The sequence below is a fragment of the Mastomys coucha genome, unplaced genomic scaffold (genome assembly GCF_008632895.1).
Source record: "Mastomys coucha isolate ucsf_1 unplaced genomic scaffold, UCSF_Mcou_1 pScaffold21, whole genome shotgun sequence".
Classification (NCBI taxonomy): Eukaryota; Metazoa; Chordata; class Mammalia; order Rodentia; family Muridae; genus Mastomys; species Mastomys coucha.
The window spans coordinates 98,948,942-98,956,669 of NW_022196904.1; the positions used below are offsets into that span (position 1 = coordinate 98,948,942).

The 7,728-nt window shown below is 44.8% G+C and overlaps 1 pseudogene; it reads left to right on the top strand.

The window, feature by feature from the left end:
• Nucleotides 1-7,122: 7,122 nt before the first annotated feature.
• LOC116100857 lies at nucleotides 7,123-7,494 on the top strand (annotated as a pseudogene).
• The last annotated feature ends 234 nt before the right edge of the window (nucleotides 7,495-7,728 follow it).

The following is a 7,728-nucleotide window of genomic DNA, read 5'->3' on the forward strand; positions in this document are numbered from 1 at the left end:
GTGTGTGTGTGTGTGTGTGTGTGTGTGTGTGTGTGTTGAGACAGAGTTTCATGTAGCTCAGGCTGGCCTTGAACTGATTATACAGTCAAAGTTTGCCTGGACTCCTAATGCTTCTGCCTTTTGTCTCTTCCTCACCACTTTTCCTATGCTATGGCGGGTTTTGTTTGTGCTTTCCTTTTTAAACAGAGAAGAGCTAAAATGACCCAAGCAAACGAAGGACTCATCAGAAGCACCCCCCACATATGTGAGTGGATGTATGTCCATGTACATATGTGTGTGTCTGTGTATGTGTTTCAGGAACAGCAAATGGAGAACAGTGGTCAATTTTAGACATTCAAATGTTTAAAATTCTCTCCATCTATTTATTTATTGTGTGAGAGCTGTGGAGTGGAGTGAGGGGTGCCTGTGTGCTATGGCATGTGTATGGAGGTCAGAGGTCAACTTGCTGGAGTCACTCTCTCCTCTCAGGACATGGGTCACGGGGATTGGATTTAGGTTGTTGGGCGTGGCAGCAGACACCTTTATTTGAGCTGTCTAGCTTAGACTTTCAGATTTGAGGGGGGATTGGGCATCTTCCTAGAAATCAAGTGTATAGGTGGATCTGAGTGTGGAGTTCAGGACAGAGATTGGATAAAGGATTTTGTTTGGAGATTGGTAGAGTATCATTTAAATCTCCCAGAGACTGGAGAGACAGGTGGCTCAGCAGTTTGAAGCACGCACACTGCTCTTGCAGAGGACCAGCGCTCCATTCCTAGCACCTATGTGGGGCAGATCAGAATTGCTTCCAACTGCAGCTCCAGGCCCTCTTCTGGCCTCTTTAGACATTATACTCATATACGTGTGTGAGTGTGTGTGTGTGTGTGTGTGTGTGTAGGTGCAAACACATATACAAATAATTAAAATCACTCAATGCTTTATGACTCTTTCCATGAACTATTATAGTATTTTAATTCATATCTAAAAATATGTGAGATATCAAATATGAATTTTTTTTTTTTTTTGAGGCAAGACCAGACAGAGATCTGCTTGCTTCTGCTTTCCTCATTGGTCATTTCTCCCGTTGCTCATTTCTTCCATCTTCCTAGCGCTGAGATTAAAGGCATGTGCCACCACTGCCCTGGTTAAGGATGAAATCTTAGTATTTTGTATCAGGCTGACTCTAGCTTTTGGAAGAGGATTGAACGAAGTGATATTTTTGCAAAGACACCTCCCTCTGAGGTTGTTTAAATTAGGTTAAGGTAAAATAAGACATTTGACTATGTCAGTTTAGCCTAATGAGTTTATGATTGTTTTTCAAAGTACTATTGTGTACTCAGTTCACACAGAATCTGTGGGTGCTCTGCTGGGCACCCACTCTCGCCCCAGGGCTATTATTATATTTTCTGTTCCTTTCTGTTTCTACTCCTCTCTCAGGCTGAAGTAGACCTGTTGCTCATTTCTCCCATCTTAGTTCAGATCTCATCTTATCAATTACCCCTCTACCCAGCCTAACCAGATGCTGGTAGCACGTCTCACACTGTTCCGAGTCTCCTCTCAGCCCTCTATAGACCGCGGATCACTTGAGTTCTAGGCCAGTCTGGTTTCCATAGTAAGTCCCGGCCAGCCGGGGCTACATAGTGAAACCCTGTTTCAAATAAAGAAAGTGTCCACAGACATGCAATCTTTCAACTGAAGTTTTCTCTTCCCGGATGACTCTGGTCAACATAAACTGAATGGCAGCAGGTTTTGTGTGTTTTTTCTTTTCCACTTTGTTTTGTTTGTTTGTTGAGCTGCGGACCTTCACCAGACTCTTAAGCATTATAACCCATCCCCCCAGGCAACTTCCTGTGCTGCTTAGGATGGCTGGCTGCCTGACTTAAACCCCTGATCGTCCTGCTGCCACTTTCCAATTAAGCTAAGTAAAGAACACTCAGTTAGCAACAGCCTGCAACTCCAGTTCCAGGGAATCTAGTGCCCCATTTTAGCCTCCCTGAGCACTAGGCACTCATATAATGCACAGACATACATGCAGGCAAAACACCCACACAAAATTATTTTTAAAAGCATACATTAAGCCCTGGGTTTGATTTTTAGAATCACAAAAAAAGTTTTTCGCTTGTTTGTTTGTTCATTTTAGTGGATGTAAAGTAGTATGCTAGGATTGTTTTGAGTTGAAAATTTCTTTTTTTTTTTTTAATAAATCTTTTTTTTTTAATTTTTTAAAGATTTATTTATTTATTATATGTAAGTACACTGTAGCTGTCTTCAGACACACCAGATGAGGGTGTCAGATCTCATTATGGGTGGTTGTGAGCCACCATGTGGTTGCTGGGATTTGAACTCATGACCTTCCGAAGAGCAGTCGGTGCTCTTCCCCGCTGAAGCCATCTCACCAGCCCGAAAATTTCTTTTTTTAAAGATTTTTTTTTAAAGATTTATTTATTGTTATATGAAAGTACACTGTAGCTGTCTTCAGACACACCATAAGAGGACATCAGATCTCATTATGGATGACTGTGAGCCATCATGTGGTTGCTGGGATTTGAACTCAGGACCTTCGGAAGAGCAGTCAGTGCTCTTAACTGCTGAACCATCTCACCAGCCCCAAAATTTCTAATTATCAAGGACAACAAACATTGCCCAAGTACTGAGCCTTCTATGTTTAGCAATTGATTATGTATGTGTATGTATATGTATTTGTTGTTGTTTGAGATGTTGACGGTCTCACTCAATAGTTCTTGTTAACTTGGAACTTACTATGTATACCCACCTGGCCTTGAACTCTGGAAAAATCCTCTGCCTCAACCTCCTGAGTACTGTACTGAGTTACAGGTATCAGCCAGTGTGTGTGTGTGTGTGTGTGTGTGTGTGTGTGTGTATGTGTGTGTGTATACATACAGATTCATTATAGTCAGAGTATAGAATACACTCCACAGAATGGAAGTGGGTTTCTGCAAACATATAGCTCTAGAGTCTATTTTTAAAATTATCGTATTGTTAGAGGCCAGAGAGCTGGCTCAGTGGCAAAGAGCACTGGCTGCTCAATCTTCCCTGTTCAATTCCCAGTGCTCACTTGGTAGCTCACAACCATCTGTAACTCTCGTCTTAGAGGACTCTAGCGCCCTCTCTTGTCCTCAGTGGGCACTGTATGCACATGGTGTACACATATGCAGGATGACTACCGATATGCACAAATAAAAATACAGAAAGGGAGAAAAGGTAGGCAGTTTCCAACTCCTAATCCGCCTGCCCCACCTCTCAGGTGCTACAATCACAGGCTGAGCTACCCACCATCTTATTAGATTTGTTAGCGGGGGTTTTTGTTTGTTTGTTTGGGTTTTGTTTGCTTGTTTGTTTTTGAGACAGGGTCTTGTTGTGTGGCTCAGACTAGCCTCGAACTCACATTCTGTCTCTGATTCTGAGGTGCTAGATCACAGGCTATCACAAATATATCTGTTTTGTATAGGAGGCTGGCAGGGGGAGGGAGTTGTTTGGTTATGTTTTTGTGTGTGTGTGGTTTTGTTTTGTTTTTGTTTTTGTTTTTCAAGACAGGGTTTCTCTGTGTAGCCCTGGCTGTCTTGGAACTCACTCTGTAGATCAGGCTGGCCTCGAACTCAGAAAGCCGACTGACTCCCAAGTGCTGACTTTAAGGGTACGTGCCACTACCACCCAGTTCTGGTTTGTTTTTCTGTATAAAGTTTTATTCATTTGAGATATTCTCAGCTTGAACTTTGGTGGAGACATTTTTCTCAAGCTATTATTATTACTTTTTAAAACTGTTTAGTGTTCATTGTTTTTAATTCCTTTGTAATATTTTGTTACTTCAAAGCTGGAGAATTCCAATATTTATTCACAGATATAACTTTTATTCTACTTGATATTGTGTGCCTTTGTCTTTAAAATATTTACCATTTTAATCCCTGAGAGTTCATTTAATGTATGATATGGAATTTAACATCCCCCTCCCCCCCCCGGAAGTTTTCATTCACTTCCTAGAGCAGCGTTCCTGTGGGAGCTAACCCTCCTTACTGCCATATTTGGAAATGTTACTTCATATCGGCCCGATCAAGTTTCTCTACGTTTGCTCTGTCTCATGCTTTTCAGTTGATCTCAGCTTTTATTTTTAACTGCAGTTGAGCGGGGTCAAAAGGACGGCCTCGCCCCCTGCTGGTGCCTGTGGTCCTGGGAAGACCGGACAAAAGCCACCACGTGGCTCACATCCTGGGCTCAGTGTTCTTTGGAACCCAGAGCCTCAGGCTTGCTAGGCAAGGGCCCCAACCCTGATCAACGCTTTAGCAGGCGTCCTTTTGCTCAAGTCTAGAGCGCCCTTGCCAAGTCTCCAGCACAGGTGGGATTGGCTTTGTCTTGCTGCAGGATGGCTGGCCCTGCTAAATCTAGGATACCGGGCACTGAACGCTGCGTGGTCGCCGTGCGGAGCTAGGCTCTGGGTGCTCCCCTTTTTCCCACCACCCAGGTCCCCATTTTTTTCTTTGCCCTGACGTGTCTGCGTCCTTTTCTGCCGAGGAATTATTATCGAAACACTCGATTCAGCAGTGAGAAATAGTGTTTCATATATTCAACCGGTGCGCCGAGGTTTCTACGAGCTGTATAAGGAGCCTAGAGAATGGTTTGGTAGTCAAAGTCACGATGAGAAGCAGAGGATCTCAGGGGTCGGCGGGAAGGCACGATGAACAACCCTGGAGAGCACAGAACTGGAGGTGCCGAGGCTAGGCAATTGGGCTATACCCTTCCCCACACAGGTCTGGGCCGCCCCGTTGTGCGAGTGCGCAGCCGCAGCCCCGTAGCGTGACCGAGCGTTCCCAGCAGAGGGCACTCGCGGACAGGACGTTTCGCAGGCTCACCCCGGGTGACCCAGGGACTGCACCTGTGGCCTGGGTTTCTCTGGATACTGTTTGATCATGCCCTGACAACCCACGTCTGGGAAACCCAGTCATAATCCAAGACCACAATTTAGAGACAGGTAAGTTTGGCACGGGCTGCAAGACCGCCTCTATGTAGAGAATTCGAGGCTATCCTGAGTTACAGTGGATCCTGTTTCAGAACAAACCCCTCAAAGTCCCATTGTCTCTCTGGCCCTGAAGCTCTAGTGCTCTAGGACCTAGCGAACTGCCTGTTGGACTAAAGGACTCACTAATCACCTTTCCTAACCCTGCCCAGGTACACGGCCTCTGTAGTAAACACACTTAACTAGTCTTTGAAGGCAGTATTTCTTTTCAATGAATTTCTATTTAATTACTTATTATTTATCACCGTCTGTAAACAGGCTTTAAAAGCAGCCTGCGTTATAAGATGTTGTATGTATTCAAGCCTACCAGGGCTCCTTAACCTGGGAGTTGACTCAAGTAGAATGTTTAGGATCCAGGGTTGCTCATGAAACTGGGTGAGCTGTTTCAACTTTTTAGGCAGATGTCTAGTGTTTTTGGAAAGAAGTCCAGCAGTTTCTCTGATTCCAAAAGAGTTCTTAAGTTTAGTTTGTGGGTCTAGGTCTTGGAACAAATGGCTCAGTGATTAAGAACACTTACTGTTCTTCCAGAGGACCTGAGTTCCGTTCCCAGCAACCACTTCACAACGCTGCCTGTAAGGCCAACACTATAAGATTCAACCCTCACTTCTAGCCTTAGTGTACACACACACATACGTTAAAAATAAAAATAAATAAATAAAAAATAAATCTTAAAGAAATGCAGGCTGGACATAGCCCTTCCTTTAGTCCCAGCACTGTGGAGGCAGAGGCCAGCAGATGGATCCCTGTGAGTCCCAGGCCAGCAGGGCTACATAGTAAGACTCTGAAGGGAAAAAGAGTCTCAAATCAGTGCTGGGCTAGGAATGTATGACCATAACACATAGCCAGGTGTAGTGGTTCATGTCTATAGTGGAGAGATAGGTACAGTAGGGTCCAAAATTCAAGGTCTTCTTTGGTTATACAGCCACTTTGTTTCTAAACAAATAAATAGTAAATGAAAGGAAATGAAATCAATGTTATAAACTTAGAACTCTGCAGAAAAGGAACCCCTGCCCCGGACCTGGAATGTTGCCTGACCTCTCCAGGTGGAGTCACGCAAAGTCACTAAAGCCTGGGCATCACTCTCTTTCGTTACAGAAGGCCCACGTCTCTACCCGGAAAACTCCAGATGCACGCATGGTTGTTTCCTTTTAAAGCCATGTTAGGCCCAAGTAGATGTACTTCTGCATTTTTAGCATTTAAATAGAAATGGCTCTCGGGTGGGTTTTCCCCCTGCGTTAGTCATGCGGACGCTCTATGCCTCACTTACCACTCAGTTTCGGGCGCCCTGACGGTCCTTTGCACAAGTCCTGCTCAGGACCCTTCCTTACCTCCATGCATGGAGTCCCTGGGGAAACTTGGGTGTTGACTTCAACGTGCTGGGATTTTCCTCAGAGTACCTGGGGGATTAAAATGTGTCGTTTTTATGGTACAGAAAAAGAAAGAGAGAACATAGGTTAACACAGGTTGTTCTAATCATGAAGAAAACGGTACTAAATCCTGTCTGCAAGCTTACCACAATAACTTTGTCTCTTTTTTTACTTTTAAATTTTGTTGATTCTATTTTATATGTATGAGTGTTTTGCCTACATTAATGTAAGTGCACCACATGTGTGCATGGTGCCTATGGAGGCCAGTAGAGAGTGTTGGATCCTCTGGAATTGGAGTTACAGATGAGTGTGAGCAGCCATGTAGTTGCTGGGAATGGAACCTGGGTTCTCTACAAGATCAGCAAATGCTGAGTCGCTGAGCCATGTTTCCAACCCCAACAGCGTTGTTTCTAACATAGGTTTTCCTATGAAGGCATACTTTGTATTGCCAAATTATAGTGGGGCATAACTCTGTGTTAGGAACACATATATTTTACAGTCTCTACCTCCCCCTCCACCCCCGCCCCCTGACAGGGTTTCTCTGTGTATCCCTGGTTGTCCTGGAACTTACTCTGTAGACCAGACTGGCCTCAAACTCAAAGATCTGCCTGCTTTTGCCTCAGGAGTTCGAGGATTACAGGCGTGTGTCACTACTGCCCAATCCAGTTTCTACCTCTTTATGAGATGCTAGACTCGGTGTGGGGAAGTGGGGGGTTGGGGGGAGGGGGGAGCTATGCTGGGGAGGCGGCACGGAGCTTGATTCACCCTCACCTGCACTGGGTACCTGCTGACCCCGGGTTTCTGCCCGGAGAGCAGTCAGATATGAACAGACAGGTGGATTATTTAGTCACCGAGAAAGAGATCAACCTGACCAGAGGACCCTTGGGTAAACGGCCAAGACCTGAAGAACCTGCTGCACCAAGATGTTGTAGACCTCTTTCGTAATGTGGGATGTGCTGTGTTCCTGAGAGTACAGCACAGGTTACCATGCAGAATGGACCTATAGTACATCAAGGCGAAGCAGAGCCAAGTGGAGTTCCTGTAGCTGTGGTGCTGCTACCAGTGTTAGCCCTCAGCATGGTAGCAGTTTGGGCCTTCATGAGATACTGAAAGCAGCTTTGAAATGCTTGCTGTCTTCCAGTGTGTCCAATGAACTATACCCCTCTCACTCACTGTCTTTGACATCCTCCCATATTCTTTCTTCTCCACATAGCCAACACACGATTTAAAGTGACTGCTTAACGCCCAAAACCCTGCTATTCAAAAATTTCCAAGACTTCAAATTCTAAGGGAAGAATACAGGGATTATTTGAAGAAAAGCTGTGGGCAGTGGAGAAAGCCTTGCTTAGAATAAAT